The 25,894-nt window shown below is 44.1% G+C and overlaps 1 protein-coding gene across 1 annotated transcript in view; it reads right to left on the minus strand.

Annotated features, from left to right (window-relative positions):
- The window catches only part of LOC137438002 (protein FAM117B), a 162,015-nt gene that overhangs the window by 121,174 nt on the left and 14,947 nt on the right, over positions 1-25,894 (minus strand). The gene's annotated exons all lie outside the window — the stretch shown is intronic.

A 25,894-nucleotide genomic window follows, 5' to 3' on the forward strand; every position in this document is an offset into this window, starting at 1 on the left:
CAAATCCATACCCAGATCTTCACCAAAAACAAATCAATTCTTCCTTGTCACAACCCCAACCATGGCGCTAAATTTTGGCAGAACCCGTCCACAACTTTTTGAGATATATTGTTCACAGACAAACAGACAGACAGATGTGAAAACGTAACCTCCATCCACCTTCGGTGGTGGAGGTAAAAAAAAATTAATCTTACTATAATTCACCAAATGTCCGTCCGTCCGTTCGAAGGTACTGCAAAAACCGCTCAACCGATCGCAACGATATTTTGGGTGGGTATTCCTGGGACCCCTGGGAGTAAAATAGGCTATATTGTTTTTCCAATTTTTTCCCAATTTTCCAAGTTTCCAATTTTCCAGTTTTTCCAAACTCGATGGAATAATATTTACCGATATGAACAGTGATGTGGCTTTTGTTGAAATTCTACATACCAGGAGAGAGTAGATAGACTCCTGACAAACTCTTCCTATGTAAGCGTGTGGCTCCGAAGTAACACGGCAGCGTGTGCAAAGCGACTGAGAAACAGGTGTAGCGGCCGCTTCCGTGTTACAGATTCGGCGCGCACTCTTCACACATAAACGTGCGACTGAGAAAGACGTGTGGCGGCCGCTTCCGTTTTGCAGAATTCAATCTTTTTTCAAAATGGGCGCCATGTACTGTTTAGATTTTGATGATTTGCCTGTGATATGATTCAACGGATGTTCATATGAATCGTTTAAAATAAAATAAAAGCCTTCAATTTCTGATATTTTGCCTTTTCATTTGGGCCTCCCAATTGAAGCCCCACCCGTAGGGTGCGTACCGTTGCTAGTCACAATAATGACAATAATCGAAAATATTGCTACAGTCACGTCGTATTCAATGACCGTCACACCATCTGGGACAAAAATGTCTCCGCATCCACCTGGAATTGGTGTCTCCAAACAACTACCGTGGCACCATCGCCGACGGAAATAGGCGAGTGGGGCTCGTCGACATCCTGTATTGAGGAGCATAAGCGAAGATCCAATCTGCCTATCTCATGCCGTAACTTTTTCAGCAATCTTAAAGACAAAATATAGAGCAATCCAGTAAATAAATTAAAAAACAGCAATCCAGTAGGTAACAAGCATTACGCCTCGGTCCCCCGTCGGGGAAATGATGCGAGTCGACAAAGTGGAAGACGCAGAAAACATGCTATGATATGATATTTCGCTCACAAGGTTCAGACATACATGGAGGCGGCCATCTTGGATTTTGACGTGGCGACCCAATTTTCAATAGCGTTCTTTCTTATGCCGAGATACACCCACACACCAAATTCGAAGTTGGTACTTCGCTTATTTTTCAAGATATTCATCTCACAAGGTTCAGACATACATGGCGGCGGTCATCTTGGATTTTGACGTGGGATGCACCCACACACCAAATTCGAATGCGGTCCTTCGCTTACGCACGCACGCACGGAGGGAGGGACGGAGGGGAAAACCATAGTCCCCCTTTCGCTCCGCTGTGCGACGGGGGACAAAAAAAAAATAAAGAAACAGCAATCCAGTAAGTTTTTCTACGAAATGCTAATTGGCCTTTTCCATTCATGTTAAACTACCATCCATCATGCATATATAACAAACTGTCTGGAATACAAATTTGCATTATTTTCTTGTGCAGATACTTGTTTTTACCATTAGTAAGGGCATTTTATGAGATATTTCACAAATCTGTTAACTAAATTGTTACCAAAAAATTTCTTCACCAACATGTTTGTAAAGGTGTGTAATAACATGTGTTAAAATGTTGAAGTTCAATTCCCGTGGGAAACCCAGAAAAAAAGCTGTTGAATTCGGGTACCGAAAAATTATTTTCGAGAATTTTTATTTTTTTTAATCGGCCCTTAAGTAACTTATGAGGGGTCAAATAAGGGTTTTTCATGATTCTGAGTTCATGGTAACAATGCAGGACAGATGCCCATTGTGGTCTGCAAGTCGCTCGGTTCTGATAAAGACCTTGATCACATCTACCATGTGGTGGTACTCCACCCAGAATGCAGGTGTTCTTCCTCCTTTTGCGAGTCGTTTGAAGGTTTCTTCAAACCTTTGCTCAAACACTGGCACTACTGGGTCTGAGTGTCTGGCTCCCATCTTCCCATCAGCCACCTTCTCCATGAAGGTCTTCATGTCACCACGCTCCTCCTCAGTGAAGGCAAGTTTCATGATGTGTTGATAGATGGCTGCATCGATGAGGAGGTGAACACGGATTGCCTTGTCAAAACACGGATTGCCTCCATCCATGATGTGGTTGGCTGTCGTACTTCCAGGATAGATCAACTGGATCACATCTAGTAGTCCAGAATCTTCCATGATGTTACCCATTGATCCAAGTTAAGACTTCAGCAGGTGAAAACCACCCAACCTTGGAATGACGGGTAGATTTGCCTGCTTTATTATATTCACAGCCTTCAGCCAAATCGGAAGATCAAAGGTCACTATAGCGACCCCAGCGCGCCATATGCACTCTTTCAGAGTGGTGAAGATGGTGTTGAGGTCATTAGGGTCTCCTTCAATAACTGGGAGGAACTCGATCTGTGTGCTCTGCTTTGCATCATTAGCATGGATTCTCTTCATCCAGCCATTCCAGTTGGAGTGTGGGAACTCAGGATCGTTGGCTTTGATCACCCACCCCGCTGCCCAGAGTGTGTCACCTGGAGTGAGGAGTGGCTGATCATGAGCCAGGGAGGAGGAAAGCTCAGCGAGGGGGAGAAACATGATCGCGTTCGTTCCTATCTGTTTCCTGTTCGTAAATGGAATAATCTTTACTTCAGTTCCTCTCAGGATCTTAGCTTTGTCGAGTGCCTTCAACTTCACCCGGGGGAAAGCTGCTGTTGTCTGTGGATCTGGCAAAGGTGGTGCCGGAGAGGTGACTTCGATCCAACCCATTGAGTGAAAGGGAGTGTTTCCGTGAATAGAGACAATGTTTAAATCTATATTGTCTCCAACAAACTGAGTGACTGCATTGTTTGTTTCCCCAACCTCCATAAAGACCACCTGATCATTACTTGACAATTCACTTTCACTGGCTGGCACTTTGGCTGTCATCACTGATTGATCCTCAAGCACAGCATCAACCACAACCTCATCATTGATCTGTTCATCGGTTTCCTCCAAAATGGTGTCAAGAGTGCCAGAAGTATCTGGAACATCATCTCCACTCCTACTATTAAGGAAGCAGTATTTGTAGTTTTGTGTCTCCGTGTAAGACTCAGTGTATCCCAGCCGGTGGAACTTGTTGAGCATCCATTTTGACCCAAATCTATGATCAAGTTGTATGGCAAGCCCCATTTGGTGTGGCAATACTCCAGACCGAGGTCGACAGGCCTTAATAAAATTCTGCCCCCAAACGGCAACTCTTTCGTCTGTCTTGACAATCGGTCTCAAGAACATCTGAAGGCTTGCAGGAACAAGTGTCAGCTGACTATCGATGTCAGTCATACTGTGTGTGGTGGGGTATGACTTTGGACCTAAATCAATCAAGGCAATATCATTGGATATGAACTTGAGTGCCGTCTTTATGATCTGAGTCTTCTCATCTCCATGGTCAAGATTAGCATGATGCACTCGCAGAATATTGTCGGTGCCATCTTTGAGACAGAGTACATCTGCCCTTCTTTCCTGTGTTGTGAAATACAAGGTGTCTTCGTATTTCTCTAGAAGTTTTATCTTTAGCCAATGCTTTGAATAAGAAAGGCTCTTCTCTGGTGACTGATCAAACTCCTGCAGCTTTTCATGGACTTGGTCCATGTTCATTACCCCATGCTCTAATTCTGAGTCTAACCATTCGCAGAATTCAATAAAAACTGCCTCTCGCTCCTGATCAATACTCCTCTGTCCTCTCTTCCTTTTTCCTTCCTCATCAGTCTTGGACAAACTGTCACCTCTCGCAAACATAAGTTTGCATCGCAAATGGTACAGTGTTTCTTCTGCTACCAAGTCGTTGATCCCTTCCAGGCGTCCAGTGACTTCAGTGCCCCAGTCATCCCCGCGACTCCGTGCTGTCTTCAGCAAGCTTGCCTTCAGTGTATCTGCAGTCAAATTATCTGGCACTCTGTATTTCTTTCTAGCTTGTGCTGGATTATTTTTGTAGAGCTGGGCTGGTTGGTTGCAAAGAATGCATACATCCTTATACAGGAGGTCAACTGACTGTGATCTTCTAGAACTGCAGCCAGTTGATGAACTGAACTCACAAGTAGTGCGTCTTCTCTTCAACTTTGATGACTCTTTCTCTGCCTTTGATGCTTGAGCTGACTTCTTGGTGGTTGCAACAAAGTTGTTGTACAGATCATTTTTACACTTCTGGTGGTACCTCAGTTTTCCTTCCTTTTGAGCCTCCTTCATACGTTCCACAACAGTAACATTTTCGACAGTTTCTGCTTGTTTCAATAAAGTTGAGTATCCCTTTGGAGTTGCCTGTATGAGCCTTTCAGCTGGTGTATCCGAGCGTGCACAGATGAAGCAATTGAGCACAGGTGGAGTAACGTCTTCATCCATATTGCTAGACTCCATGTCCTGCAAAGTAGAAAATGATATATTTAGAAATTATTTTTCCACAAAGGAGTGTCTGTGGTGAAATATAAATGTTAACAATCAACTCAGAATCATGAAAAACCCTTATTTGACCCCTCATAAGTTACTTAAGGGCCGATTAAAAAAAATTAAAAATTCTCGAAAATAATTTTTCGGTACCCGAATTCAACAGCTTTTTTTCTGGGTTTCCCACGGGAGTTGACCTTCAACATTTTAACACATGTTATTACACACCTTTATAAACATATTGGTGAAGAAATTTTTTGGTAACAATTTAGTTAACAGATTTTCATATGTTTCCCTTACTACATTATGTGCAGGCACACAAGACTGATTTACTATGAATTTTAAAAGGTCAAATAGTACATACTCACTTCTGAAAATATTTATTCAGAGCCAATGATGGTGCCAGATATATTAAATACCAACGAATGCATTCTGAGGCCACTTTCACAATTCCTGTGGAGGGTGCAGAAAGCATGGCCAAGCAGAGGGATCTTTGTACAGGGTGGTCTGAAAGTCACTTTACCATTGCTAAATTTCTCGCACCTAATGTTATGCAGCAACACCGACTCAGGAGAATGATGGAGCACATACACATGCAATGACTGATTATCGCCATGCTTTATGAAAGGAAAAAAAAACCCACCCTTGGTGGCAGAGACAATTAAGTACAACATGCCCTGAAACCATGATGGCCTTCACAACAACAGGCATTTTAAGGCCATTTTCCCTGCAAGAGCAGGGGTTAGCCTTGTGGTCCCCATCACAATTACACATTATTGGTTCATTTGGGGGGGGGGAGGAACGCGTGACGGTGGGGGATGACGGATGACGCAGGGGAATGACGAGACAAAAACCTGACTGATGCGACTCTGCATCGCCCAGGTGCTTGCTACTCGACCCTGTCAGCTGTTGGGGTCCTGGGTGGGTGCAAGCAGTTTGGCACAATCTTGGCCCCGCTACACCTCAGGTGTCTCCCTCCTGGACCGACAGCACGAACCGAGCCTCTCTGCCACATTATTGTACGTGAGGTACGCTTTTAGTTTTAGTCCCACAGTGCCTATTGAATCACATATGGGGCACACTCATTGGACAGTGCCATACCCATAGAAAGGCACATCCTTGGCTTATCCAGTGGCCTTGCCATGATGCACTGAATGAAGCTCAGCTCAGCAGATTGGTATTCTGCCTAAACCACCTACCGATAAACAATGCACATATTCATGGATTGCTCTGCATGAAAACATCAGGGTGACAGTTTTGAGCTGGGTTCAGATTCAAACCCAGGGTAGACGGCCCAAAGGCAATTGTGCATAGCTTTAGGGTATAGTGCCTGCCAACAAATAAAACAAATATGCATATGTATGTATGTATGTATGTATGTATGCATTTGTCATATATACATATACACATACAGTCACGTGAAAAAGTAAGTACACCTCATGTAAAGTTTTGACTTTTTCAACATATTTCAACAAACAGCTATTTTATCTTCATTTCAACAATATTGATAGATAAAGGTGATATAATATAACAGATATCATGAAACATTTACATTTTGTAGTCCATTGTATAATTTAAATAAACATAAATGCAAATTTCGCCTGTGGAAAAAGTAAGTACACCCTTACATTTATCACTACTTCAAATACCTAAAATTAGAATCAGGTGCACCAGCTCAGGTGCAAATGATTTGAACATTGTTAGAGAGGATCTTGGAGGAACCTGTCTTATTTAAACCTCAGATATTTAGTTTGGTTTGCTCTTTGTTGTTGAAGTGTGCGGCGTCACCATGCCTCGATCAAAAGAGGTCTCTGAGGCCTTCAGAAAGAAGGTTATAGATGCCTACGAGTCTGGGAAGGGATTTAAAAAGATCTCCAAACAATTTAAAATCAATCATTCGACTGTCCGGAAGATCATCTACAAGTGGAGAAGATTCTAAACAACTGCCAACTTGTTCATGCAAGGCCGCCCCAGCAAGTTCAGCCCGAGAGCAGACCGCAAGATGCTGAAAGAAGTCTCGAAGAACCCCAGAATGTCATCAGAGGACCTACAGGTAGCTCTTGCCACTGTTGATGTCAAAATGCACGAGTCTACCATTAGAAAGAGGCTGCACGAATTTGATCTACATGGGAGGTGTGCCAGGAGGAAACATTTGCTGTCCAGAAAGAACATCAGGGCAAGACGAAAGTTTGCCAATTAACACCAAGGCAAAGACCAGCACTTCTGGAACAATGTGCTCTGGACAGATGAGTCAAAGGCAGAGCTATTTGGCCACAGTACCAGAAGACATGTTTGGCAAAAACCAAAGACAGCATTTGACCACAAGAACCTGATACTAACTGTAAAGCATGGTGGTGGAAATATTATGGTTTGGGGCAGCTTTGCTGCATCAGGGCCTGAGCAGCTCCCCATCATAGAATCCACTATGAATTCTTCATTGTACCAGAGGGTGCTTGAGGATAATGTGAGGCCATCTGTCAGAAAGTTGAAGCTCAACCGAAGGTGGACCTTGCAACATGACAATGACCCTAAACATCCCAGTAAATCCACCAAGGAATGGCTGAAAACAAAGAAATGGAGGGTTCTGGAATGGCCAAGTCAAAGCCCGGATCTAAATCCCATCGAGATGTTGTTTGGGGATTTGAAACGAGCTGTGCATGCAAGAAACCCCTCAAACATCGCACAGCTGAAAGAATTCTGCATGGAGGAGTGGGCAAAAATTTCTCCCAGTCGATGTCAGAGACTGGTAGACAGTTATAAGAAACGCCTACTTGAGGTTGTTTCTGCCAAAGAGGGCAATACCACCTATTCGAGCCAAGGGTGTACTTACTTTTTCCACATGCGAAATTTGCATTTATGTTTATTTAAATTACACAATGGACTACAAAATGTAAATGTTTCATGATATTTGTTATATTATATCACCTTTATCTATCAATATTGTTGAAATGAAGATCAAACAGCTGTATGTTGAAATATGTTGAAAAAGTCAAAACTTTACATGGGGTGTACTTACTTTTTCACGTGACTGTATATACAGTGCCGATAGAAAGTCTACACCCCCTTTCAATTCTTTCACCTTTTGCTGCCTTGTATCCTGGAATTAAAATGCATTAAATCAGACTTTTCCACCTTGATCGACACATCGTTACCCACAACTTCCAAGTGAAAAACAAATTCTACAAATTTCAGGAAATTAATAAAAAATACAAAACTATAATATCTTGGTTAGACAGGTGTCCACCCCCTTATAACATAAAAAGTTAATTGAACTTCACCTGTGTTCAATTGTAGTGATTCTGATTATTTCAGAATACAATCAGCTGTTCCTGTAGGTTTTCTCTGCTGGGTAGTGCATTTCACAGCAAAGACTCAACCATGAGCACTAAGGAGCTTTCAAAAGACCTCCGGGATAAAGTCGTGGAAAGCACAGATCAGGGAATGGGTATAAAAATATTTCAAACGCCTTGAATATCTCTTGGAGCACAGCCAAGCAATCATGAGGAAGTGAAAGGCATATGGTACCAGAGACCCTGCCAAGATCAGGCTGTCCCACTAAATTGGATGACCAAGCAAGGAGGAGACTGATCAGAGAGGCAGGCCACCAAGAGGCCAATGGCAGCTTTTAAAGAGCTACAGGCCTTTATGGCAAAGACTAGTTATTGTGTGCATGTGAACAATATCCCAAGCACTCTACAATTCTGGCCTGTAAGGGAGGGTAGAAAGAAGGAAGGCATTACTCAAAAAAGCCCCCCTTGAGACCCGTTGGGGTATGCAAAAAACACTCCAGAGATTCTGAAGACATGTGTCAAAACGTTTTGTGGTCTGACAAAACCAAGATAGAACTTTTTGGCCGAAATGCAAAACGTTACGTTTGGCGCAAACCCAATGTAGCAAATCACCCAAAGAACACCATCATGCTATGGGGATGTTTGTCATCAGCAGGGACTAGGGAACTTGTCAAGATAGAAGGGAAAATGGATGGAGCAAAATACAGAAAATCCTAGAGAAAAACCTTCTGCCCTCTGCAAAAAACTGAAATTGGGACGGACGTTCACCTTTCAGCATGACAACGACCCAAAGCTGCACTGGAGTGGCTCAGGAACACAAAGACAAATGTCCTTGAGTGGCCCGGTCAGAGCCCCGACCTCAATCAAATGGAAAATCTGTGGCATGAGTTGAAGATTGCTGTCCATCAACACTCCTCATGCAACTTGACTGAGCTTGAACAGTTTTGTACAGAAGAATGGACAAATATTGCCCAATCAATGTGTGCAAAGTTGGTAGAGACCTAACCCAACATTCTCACAAGTGTAATTGCTGTCAAAGTTTATTCCACCAAGTATTAACTCAGGGGGGTGGACACTTATCCAACAAAGATATTCCAGTTTTCTATTTTTTATTATTTTTTTCAAATTTGTGGAATTTGCTCTTCACTTGGAAGTTGTGGGTGACGATGTGTAAATGAAGGTGGAAAAAGTCTGATTTAATGTAATTCAATTCCAGGCTATAAGGCAACAAAAGGTGAAAATTTTGAGAGGGGGTGTAAACTTTCTATAGATATTGGACATACACGCACAAACACACACAACACAAAGTGATGCACGAAGACCAGCATGGGTTGGGGGGGAGGGGGTTGTAACGACCGGCATGGGTGGGGGGGGGGGGGGGGAGAGGGAATAGTTGTAACGACCATTGTCCAGCAAGCACATGTTGCGTTGTTTAAAGCAGGCAATACATGCAAAATACAAAAACAAAGGCCCATTAATAGAACAGCCATATATCACAGATTTGACGACTTACCCCACCCCGTCCCTTGAATATATGCGTTATATACAATTCTCTAATATTTCACAGAATATTCAATATTTCTAGATTTTGTTTATAAAAACACTAACATGACAAACAAAATTTTACAATTAGCAGTTGTAACTGTGCACAATACTAAAAAATCAAAATTATTCTATAACAACGTAACGTACCATTAAACATATCTGCAAACACTTACATTCTGGATCAACTTCAACTTCCTCAATTGAAGTGAAGAAGCTTACATGCATTTTTTTATGTGTACACGTAAATATTGACCACCACCATAATTACAATTAACTTGTATTAATAAAGGACAATGCTGGGCAATAGCAAGGGAATATTATCTACCAATTTTGGGGCAAGAGGTCAATAGAATGTCAGAAAGGGGAGGGGCAACATTGATTGGTAAATAATGCAACCACGTTAATAGAAGGCAGATAAAGACCGCTCCAACAGACTCACATCATCATCCATGGCAATACTGCATCAAACATGCTAATCACAATGACGTCTCGACGATTGATGTGCGGAGGAGGCGTGGACTCCCAAAAGCACTTTCAATTATATCACCCTCACACCATGTTGCTAAATTACATTTTCACAGATCAAACACATGGGTACTTGCTCCAGGACCTGCACATATGAGAAGATACAATACCTTAGTACGTTTAGCCAAAACTTGAAGCACCACACCATGGTCTCCATGTTCATGTTTCATGAGGCTCCATGTTCATGGTTTCTTAGCGTGCAGATTCTGGCACGATCAAGCAGCAGAAAACAAATATTGTTTCTGTGGTTCCCTCAAATACAGACACAATATGCCCTCTTTTTCACGAAAAAACAAATATATATATACGGCACTAGATACAGCACAAACCTCCACCAGGCTGAGCAATTCACGTTTTGTATCCCACTGATAGGCTAGATCTAGATCCGAACCTGAACCAAAATCTAATTGGCTTGTTCTTGTCAACGAACAAACTCATCCACCAAGTTTCGTCCGAATCTGTCCACAACTTTTTGAGATATCATGTTATATATTGTTTTTGGCCCCATCTCTCAATAGTGAAGAATTGCTTTCACAAAAAATTATTGGATCCGGATGCTCCCCAAAATCTAATCAATTCGTCCTTGTCACACTCAATGTCCACTAAATTTCGTCGGAATCCGTTAATAACTTGAGATTATACTGCTCGCAGACAGAAACACACAAAGACATGGGTGGAAGCAAAACCCGTGTCAGAAGAAGCCACATGAAAGCAAAACACCGATTCATTAAAAAACGAGAACAATGCGACTGTCGCCAAAACGCCTCTGCATAGTCCCACAACGGGTAGATTCCATCACTCTGCATATGTATGGGTAGTGGATCACGTTTGTGAAGTTTCATGTTGATTGGATAAGGTTAGTTTTTCTATCCAAGATGGCTGCCAAACCATGTGACCTATGACATCATTTTCAAACTATATGCAACAATGATGTTAGATGATAATTGTAAAATTTCGCATCGATAGGGTTCGCGGTTTCATAGACATAATTATTTAATATTTTCCTTCAATCCAAAATGACTGTCAAACCATGTGACCTATGATGTCATAAATTTAATATTTCAATACAAATGGGTCATAGGTCATGTGCATGCAATTTCAGATTTTTAAGATAAGGAACTCGATTAAAACATTTTTGGCTGGTATACCACTTCGCCTATGATGTCATCATCATCATCATGCTTTTGTTCCCTTTGGGAGTAATTGACAATGTACCGAGTTTCAAATGTTTCCATTCAGCGGTTTCCGAGAAATAATTTTTTCATTATTTGCTTTCAATCCAAGATGGCTGCCATACCACATGACCTATGACGTCACAATTATCATACAAACATTCTGCATGGGTGTTACTCCTACCCTGAAAGTTTCGTCTCAATCAGACACATGGTCGCTGAGAAGAACGAGATTTAGCCCATACGGACGGACGGACGGACAACCTGAAAACATAATGTCTCCGGCGACTTTGTCGGCAGAGGCATAAAAAAAAAATCCATCACACAACTTTGCTTTAGCATTGTCCTCCTGCCTCAAGGGAATACATTGGATCTTCAGAAATTTCACCAAAGTAGCAGTTTCCTTTGATAGAAAGTTAGTTTGGTAGAATATTTGAAAGCAATCGGTCATGAAGCAAAATTATTTTAACCATGAGAATTGGGGCTTTTCAAGAAAGGAAATTTCCGATCACCAACCTGAAAGTTCCAGAATCGGCTTCTGCGTTGAGGCAGGAAGTAAAGCAAAGTTTATTAATCAGCATTTGCCAATTCTGACAGATTAGGCCTGTCATTTATTTCTGCCAATTTACTCAGGTATCCAAGTTACACATCTTGGCTTTGCGCAACGCACATTCTCTCCCACCACACCCACGTTCGATACAACATCCTTCATCGGCCACACAGGTACATGAACCTAGTCAAAGCAAAGGAACCTGACTTATAAGGAATAAAAGCCATCAAACAAGCTCCCCATCGGGCAAAGCTTCAAAACTCAATCTTGCAAAACAAAAGTACCCATCAGTGAATAACAACAATAACAAAAAATAGCTTTCTAATCAGTGCACCCCATCTGGTGCCACGCCAGCACAAGCATCACGCTGCCGGAGCCGACTACGAGCTCAAACATATATTCCAGGCCGTCGCTATCAGGGGGATCGTGCCGGCAGTGCTTGTGTGAAGACCTGCGGGCTGTACTACAGTCTAATCACACTAGTCCATCTGTGCCGATCCAGACAGCACTCCTGTTTGCCCTTGACATTCAGGAGATGCCGCCGAACATTTACAACAATGTGTCCACAGCCTCTCATCCTCCTGGCCTCTCCAATGAAATAGCTACCAAAACAGAACAGGCAACTTCAGTTAACATTGACCATAATACTATCTTTGGGTAATGGAAGATAATTCAAATGTAATACAAAGCTCTCTATCGCTCAAAGCTCTCTCTATCGCTCAAAGCTCTCTCTATCGCTCAAAGCTCTCTCTCTATCGCTCAAAGCTCTCTCTCTATCGCTCAAAGCTCTCTCTCTATCGCTCAAAGCTCGCGCTCTCTCTCTCTCTCTCTCTCTCTCTCTGAAAAGATGGATGAACTTTAACCACTCCTCCCAACTCTCTCTTCCTCATACATGGCGATTTCAATCGTCACCATGCAAACTGGCTGGGTGTTGGTACCTTTCACCAGCCACGGCACTTCAGCGACTCCATGGGACTGACTCGATCTGTAATAGTGGACCAGCCACCTAGCTAAAAGAGCGCTAGAAAACGTTTTAATGGCATGGCGTGTTAAAAGCAGTCATCTATGTTCAATCTGCTCTACATGGCGTGGGGATTAGAAAGTGCCCGGATGACATTCTCAAATTTGACTTTTAAGGTAATTTCTGAGGTCACAAGGTCACGTGGGGTCAAATAAGGACAATGTATCTAAATTTTGCAATAACTCATGAATGGAATATACCTGCGTGTTCAAACTTTGGCACGAGATAGCGCATTGTATTGGGCTTATTTTAAGGTCATTTGCATACACACACGTAAAAAGCATCATGGGAAAATTAAATATGGCGTCCACAAAATGGCCACCAAACCTGTCTCTGGTGTAGAGTAATGTACAACATGTCTTTCTGTAACCCATAAACGCCCCAAACCAAGAACATTAAACTTATCAAGTATGTAGCTTCGACTATTGGGCTATTCAGAAGACTATTTGCCTGACGGTGCGAGAAAAGGATCATGGGAAATTCAAAGTTGCGGCCACACAGTGTTGTCACAGATTTGTGTTGCTCCGTTTTACTATACTAGGACGTGCCCGTACGTGGGTGCCCGTTCCTTGCCAAAAAAAAAAAAAAAAATGTCTGGGCGTGCCCATGGGCCCATGGGCGTGCCCGTAAGTGCGTGATGTGACCGTACAATGAATGTATCGTCCCGACGCCGCAGCTCGGATGGCGCTGCAGTTAATCGGGCCTGTATCGGCAGAGTTATTATAAACGTGTACTACAATCGATCGTACCTTACAGCGTCTGCTCGCCACGTTCAGCATCAGTACGTCGTCACTATGACTATCCGTAAGTCCGGAAGTGACGTCCTCATTTGACTGTCCGGAAGGTCGCATATCGCAGTTACGATGAATCGCAAATTAGTTTTAATTAGTTTTAAAACATAGTTTAACGCCAACATAGTTTGCCAACGTGAAATAAATGAATACGCTCTCAAATGTGCCGTCCGAGGCAGAGTCTGTTCGGCACGTTCGGCACACGTGATAGCTCGCTGCTCTCTGATTGGTTGAATCGTTTTTTGGACATAGCTCGGTAACTACTTCTCCGATTAATATGAAACCTTGAAAAGGCACATCCTCAGGTCCCCAGCAATATACCTGGCAAGTTTAAAGTATATCGGACCCGTGGTTGTCGAGAAACAGCGGTCACAGACACACAGACATACACACAGACAAACACACACACAGAGATTACTGGAATTATAGATAGATAACATTGAATGTTGCGTACATGTTCTTGTAGAAGCGTCTTTACAATGATATTTTCTCTTCTCGTTGCAGATTTCACTAGCTTCTCGTCAGAACAGAGATCAGGATTATGGATCCAGTAGCTGTGATTAAGCGCAAAAGCCAGAATCTTTTACTTCCGTTTCCGGTCTTGCTGGCGAGGGTTCGTTTATTCTCAGCTCTCCATGCTATCCATCGAAATCGAAGTTAAGTAATTGTTCCCATTTGTATTTTCGTTATAACTATTTATTTTATGGTGTATATATTGTCTCCCGACGAAGATTTTCGGTGAAAATCTTTCATACCTGTATTGAAAATCGTGTTAATTCGGGTCGTGTTTTGAGGCCTTGTAGTTGTACAGTGAACACTGTACAACCTTGAGGCTTTGTTTTTCTCTCAGCGGTCCGTGTTTTTGTGATCCAATAACTTTCGTTCTCTGTTTTCCCAATCTTTTCACCCCATAGCCCTCTTCCTTGTGTAAATCACAACTCAAAAAAATCCAAAAAAAAAAACATTTCCTTCTCTGTTCTCATTCGTTTATTCATTCTTATTCGTTCGTTCTTTCGTTCTTCGACCACGTGTTTCTCCCCCATTTCCCCAGATAGATTGTCAAATTTCAACTCATTATTTTATCGTCCATGCGTTATTGTTTTGATTATAGTTACTTTTGGTTTGAATTTCCTGTAACTTGTAATTATTTAATCGTGTTCTGCTCCTCGTGTGCGGCCTTGTAGTTGTACCCCCGTCGGTGTTTGTTATCTTAATCGTGTTTTGCTTGGCTCTTAGTTTTTTTCCCTTCTACCCCGAACATAATACTCTGTCTAACGTTCTAAATCCCCACCTTTCCCCCTCCCCCCACCCCCAAAAACCAAACAAACAAAAAAAAAACCAAAAACATTTATTTTCCTTTCTCCACGTGTACTGTTGACTCATCCTGTATTTTCTGTCCAGGTGTGCTGTTCGCCCCGCCCCCATTAACTCCTTGCCATCCACCGTTTGCCCTTCACGTGACTCGTGGTGGTCCCTCTCGGCTCTCCCCCCGTTGGTATTTTTGTGCACATAAGATTGTTCACGGTTCTGTTTAAATATTATTTAAATATGTATAACCTTTCCCCTTCAGTGTTTTACTCAGTGGTATTTTACAACACGCTGTTTTTCTTCCTATTTAAAAGGCTTTTCTCAATTTCCTCTCCAACTCATTCCACCTCAAAAAAAAGAAATTCAATATCTTATACGTCTCCCTCACTACATGGTCTAAATTCACATTCATTCCATCCCTCCTCCGTCATTCTGAACCGGATTGCTAACTTGAAAATCACAACAAACCCAATTTGTTTTCAATGTTCGTCTTTCATTAATCATCCACTTTCTAAACTCCCCTCTTGCCCCTCCCATCCAAATCCCTCCCCTTGCACCTACACTCCTAAACTCCCCCCTTGCCCCGCCACTCTTAAACTCCCCCCTTGCCCTTCCACTCCTGAACTCCCCCCTTGCCCTTCCCCTCCTAAACTCCCCCCTCACTCCTCCCCTTCAAAACTCCCTCCCAACCCCTCCCATTCAAATCTCCCCCCATACCATTCCTCTCCAATTCTCCCTCCTCCCCCCTCCTCCTCAAAGCTGCCTCCTCCCCACTTCGTCTCCCTTCTATCTCATACCTCCACCCCCCCCCAACCTTCTTCTTTCCTCTGCCCCCCCTCAAACAACCCCTCTCTGTGCCTCATCCCTTCACCTTCAAACCTTTCATCCTCCTCATCCTTCCCTTTCTTGGAACTCTTCTGCAATCGCTGACACACTAACAACTGCTCTCCTTACCTCCCCCTCTCATCCTTCATCTTACCCTACTCATCCCCTCCCCTGTCCTGTACCCGATGCTCCCCCTCTCTCTTCATTAACGGTATGGACCTCAAACATCCGGGGCCTTCGCTCAAACCTGACTGATCTCTCCATACAGGTTGCTTCTGACAATCCAGACTTGATCTGCTTAACAGAAACTTTCCTCCTTCAAGATGTCTCCGATTCCTTAATATCTCTTCCTGGTTACTCCCTCCTCCGGTATGATAGACCTGAGCCTCGGCCTGGTGGTGGGGTGGCTATCTTTATCAAAAACTCTCTTCCTCACTCTCCTTGCACTGCCCTCTCTCCTCCTCACCCCCAGGAGTACCTCTGGCTACGGCTTCCTCTCCGCTCCCACCTTTTGTTAATATGTGTTCTGTACCGTCCCCCAAACAGTGATGACTCCATCTACATTTCACTGTCTGACAACATGGACCAACTTCTATCCACTCATCCCAACTCTCTCTTCCTCATATGTGGTGACTTCAATTGTCATCATGCCACCTGGTTGGGTGTGGGTTCCTCTCTCACCAGTCATGGCACCTCAGCAAAGGACTTCTGTGACTCACTGGGATTGACACAATCTGTCAATTTCCCGACCCGGATCTCAGCCAATGGAGTATCTTCTCTTCTAGACTTGGTTATGACTAACTTCCCTGCTAATGTCTGCTGCTCTTCTTCTGCTCCAATCGGTTCTTCTGATCATGTGCTTGTCAAAGTGGACATCTCTCTGGCCATTCTCAGAGAGCCTCCTCAGCGTCGACGAGTCTGGCATTTCACTCAGGCCGACTGGGACGGTCTTCAAGCAGCCATCAATCGTCTGGATTGGTCTCCCATCTCCACTGCCTCTGACATCAATTCTTCCTGGGAATTCTTCCAAAGCAAACTGATCTCTCTCATGCACAGATTTATCCTATCTCGCCTTCAGTTGTCTTACCCTTCCTCCCGTCCATGGTACACAATCTTGTGGTGAGGCAGTTGCCCTGAAACAACTTGCGTTTGCCTCTTGGAAGGCTAATCCAACTGAAGGAAATCTCAGTTCCTTCCACCAAGCTCGGAACAAGTGTGTGTCTACCCTCAGGAGTGCCAGGAAGCACTATCTCTCCTCACTCAAGCATGAACTCTCAAACCTGTCTCCTTCCTCCAAATCATGGTGGCGTCTGGTCAAATCCGTTTCTGGTGTTTGTTCCCCCTCCATCCCCTCCCTTACCTCAAATGGCCACACAGTTGACATCGCACGTGACAAAGCCGAATGCCTCAACTCTGTGTTTGCCTCAAAATCCTTAGTCCCAAACCCATCTCTCTCTGTTCCCACCTTTCCCAGTCGAACCAAACTGCTCCTGGACTCTGTGACCTTCTCTCCTGACAAGGTGGAGGAGTTTTTGTCAAACCTCGACTCTGATTCTGCAACTGGACCAGATGGCATCAGCCCACGGGTCCTAAAATCCTGCTCTGCCGCTCTATCTCACCCTCTCTCTGTTCTTTTCACCCTATCTTTTGCTCAAGGTCATCTACCAGCATCCTGGAAATCAGCAAACATTACCGCTTTACACAAAAAAGGTGCAAAAACAGATCCTTGCAACTACAGACCAATCAGCCTGCTCCCAATTATCAGCAAAGTCATGGAATCCATCATTGCTTCGGATATGAAATCTTTCCTCTTCTCCAATGGCTTGATCTCTGATCATCAATTTGGTTTCAGACCAGGTCACTCTACTCTGGACATGCTGCTTCTGCTGTCTCAACAATGGATGGAGGTCCTCAATGCCAAACAGGAAATCAGAGCTGTCTCCCTTGACATATCACGTGCCTTCGATACGGTCTGGCACCCAGCTCTGCTCACCAAACTCTCCTCCTATGGTATCCATGGAAATCTCCATGCATGGCTTGCGGACTTCCTCTCTGGTCATAGTCAACGTGTGGCCCTGAATGGATTTCTCTCATCTCCCCTTCCCGTTCAGGCTGGAGTTCCCCAAGGCAGTGTGCTGGGCCCTGTGCTTTTTCTGGTCTTTATCAATGATCTCTCCGACTCTCTGGAAAATCCTCTATCTCTTTGCTGATGACTCCACTCTCTGCCGCTCCATTCCTCTTCCCTCAGATCGGCAGTCTGCAGCCTCCTCACTCTCTGAAGACCTGGACAAAATCACAGACTGGTCAAACATGTGGAACATGTCTTTCAATCCTGACAAATCTCACACTCTTACTATGTCTCTCCGTAAAGATCGACTGGACAACCCTCCCATCTACTTTCTCAACAATCCTCTCCAAGAAGTTCTGTCGCTCAAGCTTTTGGGTCTCACCATCTGCCATGATCTTTCTTGGGAAAACCACATTTCCAAGCTGGCCTCCAAAGCCAGTCGCCGACTGGGCATCCTCCGTCGTGCGAAGTCCTTCCTAGGCACACCTGAGCTCCTCACCACATATAAGGCTTTCATCCGCAGCTCAATGGAATACTGTTCTCCCCTATGGGCTGGTGCTCCTGCCTCACACCTGGCTCGGCTTCATGCTGTCGAATCCAAAGCTTTCAGAATCATTGGAATCTCCCACGATGAAGCTATCTCTGAGGGCCTTTCACTCACTCACCGCAGGCAGGTAGGTGGTCTTTCTGTCTTCTACCGACTCCTCTCCGGCCTTGCTCCCCCAGCTCTCTCTGTGCTCTGTCCCCCAAATATTCCTACAGGTCGCACAAGATCTGCCAGCCACCCTCTGATGGTTAAACTGCCGAAATCTCGGCTCTCTGCTCACCTTCACTCTTTCATTCCTCTTTTCTCCCGCTTCTGGAACAAACTCCCACACTCACTTCAATCACACTCCTCCCTCCAGGTCTTCAAAACAGCTGTTCACCACCATCTCTTATCTTCCCCCATCCAAAACCTTGATCTTTTCTACCCCCACTAATTCACCCCAGATCCACCTTGTTTGAAATTCCAACTTCTTTCCTGGAAGTCTTGGCAGTGTCCATATGTTTTATACCTCTCCCACCCCCGCCCCCCTTCCCATGCCCCCCCCCCCCAAAGCCCTCTCCCTCCCACAGTTCTCTCGATGTCTCCATGTCTCTCGGTCCCTGCTCTCAAATGTTGTGTTTGTGTCCTTCCCCCTCTCTCCCCATCTTGTCTACCGCTCCCGATGTTATTTGTTTTGTGTGTCTGTTTGTCTTTCTGTGTGATTAATGTTCGCTCTTTCACGAGCCTCGATCTTGTATACAAAAAAACAAAAAAACAAAACAAAAAAAAAATCAATCGCACGACACACGTTGTTTCTTCTGCCAGGAATATACAGCAACATCTGTCGAACTGCGGACAGCGTCTATCGAAGGAAAACGCCGAACTCTCATTGTTGCTTCACAGAGAAGAAAACTTCATGATACAAACAATCTAGATGTGCGAGATAGATTGGATATTGTGTCAGAAGCAAATTTTCTTGCAGAAGAAGTGAAATGGCACAAGGCATGTTACAGTACATTTATGTCCGAGAGCCAGATCAACAGGCTTAAAAAACGACTTGTATCGCGTGTCAGTCCTGTTAACCTTCCTGTTGCTGCAACTTCATCACATACTGAACCCATCCAGAGACGTAGTTCTCAAGCGCCAATTCACTGGAAAGCATGTACGTTTTGTCAGAAGGCTGATGACGAGAAGGCCCATAGAGTCACAACAATGAGGAAATCCGAATGCATCATTGAAATGGCCCAGAATGACCCAGTTATGAGCGTAAGACTGGAAGGTATCAATGATTTGATAGCAGCTGTGGGTTGTTATCACCTCCGATGTTGGGTAGCGTTTGACAGGCAAAACAAGCAGAAACACATTGCTTCGGCATCAGGTCTCGAGCACGATGAGAGTATGGGCACTCTGTGTTGCGAGTTGATTACAGGATTGTCTCGTGGCCATGTGTATGACATGATGGATGTATGGCGCAGATATGAGTGCATATGTAAGGAAGCTGGTTCAGATGTTCCTCTGAAATACCAATCAAGGAGGAAGACTTTCTATGAAGATATTCAGCAGAAAGTTAGGCATAAGGGAAATTGTGTTCGGCCTTTAGACCCGAAAGCATACCTTATTTTGTACCCTGGAGAGAAGTCAGAGTTTCTCATCTCTAAAACTCTCACGAAGGCAGCAGAACATGTGGCCTCATCGGAATATGAGTCCACCGATGAGGAATTGACATTATCCCTTAATCCTAGCAGTATATTCCAGGAAATGGTGCATGCTGCTCTACGTGTCAGACAAGACCTACAAGATACCCCGGGTCATTCAACCACATGGCAGGGTATTGATCAGGTTCATGTTGAACGGGTGATTCCTGAGCGTTTATACCTGTTCCTGCTCGTTATTTGGCGGCACGGCTGTATTGGACGAAAGCCCAGAGGATGACGATTATGATGATGACGTCAAGCGCAAAGTGTGCAGCTTTGCGCAAGACATAGTGTATGCTGTTTCTGACAGTCGTAAACTAACTCCAAAGCATATTGGATTGGGTTTAGCTCTTCACCAAGCCACCAGATCCGAAGCACTGGTGGATACGTTTCATGCAGCAAACCACACCATTGGTATTGATACCGTCCGACGAATTAACACTGCAATAGCACAAAACATCCTAGACAAGATGGAAAACAATGATAACGTGTTCATACCGGAGAACATAGTTGAAGGGCGGATGGTTCACTGTTCATGTGACAATATCGATGTGCTGGAGGCCACTCTGGATGGCAAAAACACCTTCCACTGTACACAGATGGTGGTTTGGCAACGGGGACCAGAAACAGAACGGGATACAACTAAATACATTGACCCCACCATTCAACCATGATTGTCATGGGGCCCGCAAGGCTCACCCCTGCTCTAGTGGGGAAAAATGGCCTTAAAACGATCATTCATATTCAGAGAGCAAGAGCCATAAAGCCTGGGAGTTTGCAGACATTTCAAATGATTGATCGCGCACGCTTTCTATCGGGCCAGAGGCCGTCACCTGTCTTTGGTAAAGATGCAGAGATTGATGCTAGTGTTTGGTTCAACCATGCTGATGAGACATCAAAAGCGAAGTCCAAAGATCTGGCTTGGATCCTTTCCAGGTTGACAGGCGTTGACAGGTTGCGATACGACCTCCTCCTTCATTGGATATGGAAAGAAGACCTGCTGGAAACTATTTCAAAGAGCCTGGTCTTCTGAGCGGTGTCGGTCGTGGTGGGGCAGATACTGAAACCGAGAAGTTTGTCTGCCAGCTGTATGGTTCAGCTGGCGAGGAGGACATTGATAAAGTTAGATACAATCTCTTCACAAAGGACAAGAAGGACCTGGAGAAACTTCCACCGACCAAGGATACTCTATATCTTCATATCACGAGAGTTAATCACCAGGCGAAAATCTGGCTACAGGCCGACAAGGAATTAATTGAGATCCAGGACCCTGTTAGCACAGAGGCATGGACAGCAGCTGATGATGGTGCCCTTCAAGTTGTATGGAAGAGACTTCCTTCTGTACCAGATGCATGTCTGGAATTGATCACGTGTGGTTGCAAGGCGAAATGTGGCTCTGCAAGGTGTAGTTGCTTCATGAAAAACTTGAGATGCACTCCTGCTTGTGGTTGTGATGCAGAGGACTGCAGCAACCCTGCAGGACAATAGATTGACTCGCGTAAATTCTCTAGTTCGATCATTGATCTCAGAAGAGATATCAGGGATGGAGGACGGGACTGAGTGATGATTCTTGTTCCTCTAGCTACATTCTTTAATTCTGTAGTTAAAACACTATTTCTGGCAATCATATATGCTACGATGCTTTAAGATTTGTGGGAAACCATCAACATGTGGATCTACCAGAGAAATATTACAAGAGTTGAAATATATGCCCGATGATTTGCAAATATAACAATGTAACTTGTATCTGATACGACCAGCGATGTGATAACGATGTTTCGTCTTTTTGTTCTGTCAGTTGCCATACAGACACTTAAAGATCCCAAAAAGACTCTTAGAATGACCTATTATTACGATTGACCAAAGGATCAACATTAGAATGCCATATTCTGTATGGCTATTCTGTATTGCCGACAATGACCACTAACAACACAAACACGATCTCTGAGGATGCTATATGGTTGCCTTTTAAATTTCCCATGATCCTTTGCATAGATTCTTATGCAGATCAGATTTGAAATGGAAGCAGGTGTTGAGCTATAGAGTTGTGAAGTTTCATATTAAAATATTGAATGGTATAGAAGTTAGAGAAAAAATACACTGCATTACTCTACTTTAGAACGACTTTTTAAATACCTCAATTGGCAGCCATGTTGAATTTTCCCATGATGCTTTGTATCTATGATTATGCAAATTGATTGAAAAAAGCCCAGTACAATGGCCTATCGAATCTCTCCTCGTTTGGGGCCTTAATTGTTTTCATCCCAAAGATATTGCAAAAACCAGATAAATATTACTTATTTGACCTCATGTGACCTTTATGACCTAAAAAATGACCTTTACGGTCAAAACTGAGAATGTCATCCGGTCACATCTTTATCCCCATCACATGTAGAGTTGATTAAGCATGGATGACCGCTTTTAACGCGCCATGCCATCAAAAGTTTTTTTTTTACGTCCCTTGGCTGGCCAACTATAAAGGTTCAGACCCGGTTTTCTCCCAGTGGCAAATCTTCCCTTCTAGACTTGTCCATGAAAAACTTCCCTGCAAATGTCTACTACTCTTCCTCTGCTCCAATTTGTTCATCGGTTCATGTGCTTGTGAGAGTAAACATTTCTCTGGCAATTCTCAGAGAGCTGTCTCAGCGCCGGCAAGTCTGGCATTTCACTCAAGCAGATTGGCAGGCACTGGAAGCAGCCATCTCTCTTCAAGACTGGTCTCCTATATCTACTGTCACTGATGTTAACTCAGCCTGGGAATTCTTCCACAAATATCTGCTCTCTATGTACAAATTCATCCCATCTCGTCTTCAGTTATCCTACCCTTCTTCCTGCCCATGGTACACTGAATCGTATGGTGAGACATTTGGTTTGAAACAATTTACCTTCTCCTTCTGGAAAGTAAAACTGGCCAAGGCAATCCCAGCTCATTCCACAAAGTCCGCAACAAGTGCGAGTCCACTCTCAGGAGAGCCAGAAAACATCTGTCCAACCTCAAGAATGAACTTTCAAACTAGTCTCCCTCCTCTAAAACCTGGTGGTGCCTTGTTAGGTCTGTCTCTGCAGTATGCTCCTCATCCATCCCTTCCCACACTTCAAATGGCACCACAACAAGCTCCAATCAAAAGAAGGCTGAATACCTCAATTATGTGTTTGCTTCCAAATTTCGTGTCCGCAATACCTCACTCTCGGTACCCATCCTACCCATTTACTCACATCCGACTGCTCCTGGAATGTGTTTTTTGCACCTGAAAAGGTGGAGAAGGTTCTGGGAACCCTTGACTTTGATTCTGCAACTGCATCAGCTCACATGTCCTAAATACCTGCTCTGCTGCTCTTACACATCCTCTTTCTGCTCTTTTCACCCAATCATTGGTAAGCACACTCACCTCTAAGCTGTCTAGCCTGGGTTTGAATCCCAACCCAGCTATAAACGGTCATCCCGGTGTTTCACACGCAGGGTGATTCAATGCATGCCATCCCTCGGATGTATGTTAAAACGGCATGCCAGCATTAGTTTGTGGATGTTATATTACATGTAGCCGTTTTGAACTACTTCGGCGTGCCCTGTGTGAGTCCCGGGCTCAGCTGGCTCCGGCTGACAGTACCTGGAATGGGCCCCTTGTCCAGGATAACAGATTCCCACTGCCTTATGGGGAAAGCCTCTTTAGGCTAAGGCTATGAGGACATGCAGATATCAAACCACATCTGTAGGTCAGCCTGAGCAGCGCTACATCGTGGATAAATGTGCCCAGGAAAGTCAGTGGTTTGCACCACCATAGGCATCACTGCACAGCATCTGCAGACACCTGTGTCCACTTTGGACATCAAGGGCAGCCATCATCATACCAACAAGCTGGCCAGTCTGCTGCGCCCATGTGCATCAGACCTCACATTGCATTTACTGCACCTGCAGCCAACGCTGCTCATAGGAATAGAGAGTGGGAGAGGGATAGCACACACCTCTATCACTTTAAAGGGGAACCCAAACACAATTTGTTTTTCTGAAAACCATTGAAAATCATTAATCGTGGTTTAATTTGAAGGGATTTTTTTTTTTTAAACATTTTTTTGGCCAATCACAAAGTGTCGAAAACAGCCCGAGCATGTCGATTTTCAATTTCACCAATGATGTCACATCGTGATCTCACCCCAATCAAAAAGGCGACGTTCATAGAGAAACAGAGTATTCCAAGCTCCTATTCCGATAACGATTCCTCCATCATTAGCAACTCTGCAGGTTCTCAATATGTTGAAATGCATCAATGGGAGTGTGACAAAGCCACTGGAGACAGGATTAGTGATAGGAACACTTTTGGAGTAGTGTGTGTAAAGGTCATACCTCTAAACTGGGAATCAGGGTATATGGATGTGCTGCTCGATTGTATTTCCTGCATCACCTGTGGAGATATCATCTTGATATATGGCAGTGCAAGGTTTTCTATGTATATCTGCACACTAACATAAACACACACACACACACACACACACACACACCTTGTTTTTCTATTTTTCTTTCCCACAATTCTATCTCTTATGATTTTCAATTCTTATTTCTCTTTTTCAATTCTTATTTAAAATGCATTTAATTAATTGTACAGTATTGGTTATATAAAACACACACACACACACCTCGTTTTTTCATTTCTGTTCCTTACAATTCCATCACACACACACACACACACACACACACACACACACACACACACACACACACACACACACACACACACACACACACACACACACACACACACACACACACACACACACACACACACACACACACACACACACACACACACACACACACAGTATTAGTTGTTCCTAAACTTCAATATAAATAATTTAAAGGATCGTTGTAAATGAAGTTAATTTCACAACATCCCATATTCAACTTTATTGGCGCTGAGGAAGCGCCTTTAGCGATTGACTTCCAGCCAGTGTAACGCTAATTCCTGTCACAGGAATTCGGAGATCATATAAGTGGGCGTGGCAGTTCCTGATTGGTTCGTGTTGGGGAACGCCTTCTCGCTGCCGACGTGACGTAAATTCGCGCACGCGCACTGGTGATTGGCGCTGAGGAAGCGCCTTTAGCGATTGACTTCCAGCCAGTGTAACGCTAATTCCTGTCACAGGAATTCGGAGATCATATAAGTGGGCGTGGCAGTTCCTGATTGGTTCGTGTTGGGGAACGCCTTCTCGCTGCCGACGTGACGTAAATTCGCGCACGCGCACTGGTGAAGCTTACTCGATCTTACTCGATCCCATATTACATGTACTTTCATTGCATACAAATTATACTTCCTCCTAGAAATTCCAAGCCCGAACCTCAGCGCAATCCAAGAGGATTCACTTGTTTCAATTGTAAACCTTAAACATAGTTTCTCCACCGAAAGCAAGAACAACAACACACAACAACATGCATTTTAAGGCCATTTGCCCTGCTAGAGCGGGGGTTAGCCTTGCGGTCCCCATGACAATCTTCTCCATCTTGCCCTATTTTCTGCATCTCTCCTTGTTAACCCCCTTGCCCGCATTTCTTCTTCCACCATCTTTAGCCAAGTCTTTCTCGGTCTTCCCTGTCCTCTACTTCCTTCTACATTCATTTCCATCACTCTTCTCAACCAGTCACTTTCATCCTTCCTCAACACATGACCAAACCATCTCAACCTGTTCCTCTTCACAGCATCAATCACAGGCTCTATTCCCATCATCTTTCGCAATTCATCATTCGTCTTCCTCTCTCTCAACGATACTCCGCACATCCGTCGAACCATTCGCATTTCCACCCTTTCCAACCTTCGTTGCTGCTCTACGTTCATTACCCATGTCTCGCTCCCATAAATCATAACACTTCTCACACATGCAGCATACACCTTTCCCTTCAGCTTCAACGACACTCCCCCTCCTCATCAGCACGCCACTCAGTTCCCGAAACTTCTTCCATGCACATCTCACTCGAGCAACCGTTGCCGAGTCTGATCCACCTTCTCCATTCAGCATGTCTCCGAGGTAG

This window comes from Myxine glutinosa, chromosome 12, assembly GCF_964187855.1.
Source record: "Myxine glutinosa chromosome 12, kmMyxGlut1.1, whole genome shotgun sequence".
NCBI classification, from domain to species: domain Eukaryota; kingdom Metazoa; phylum Chordata; class Myxini; order Myxiniformes; family Myxinidae; genus Myxine; species Myxine glutinosa.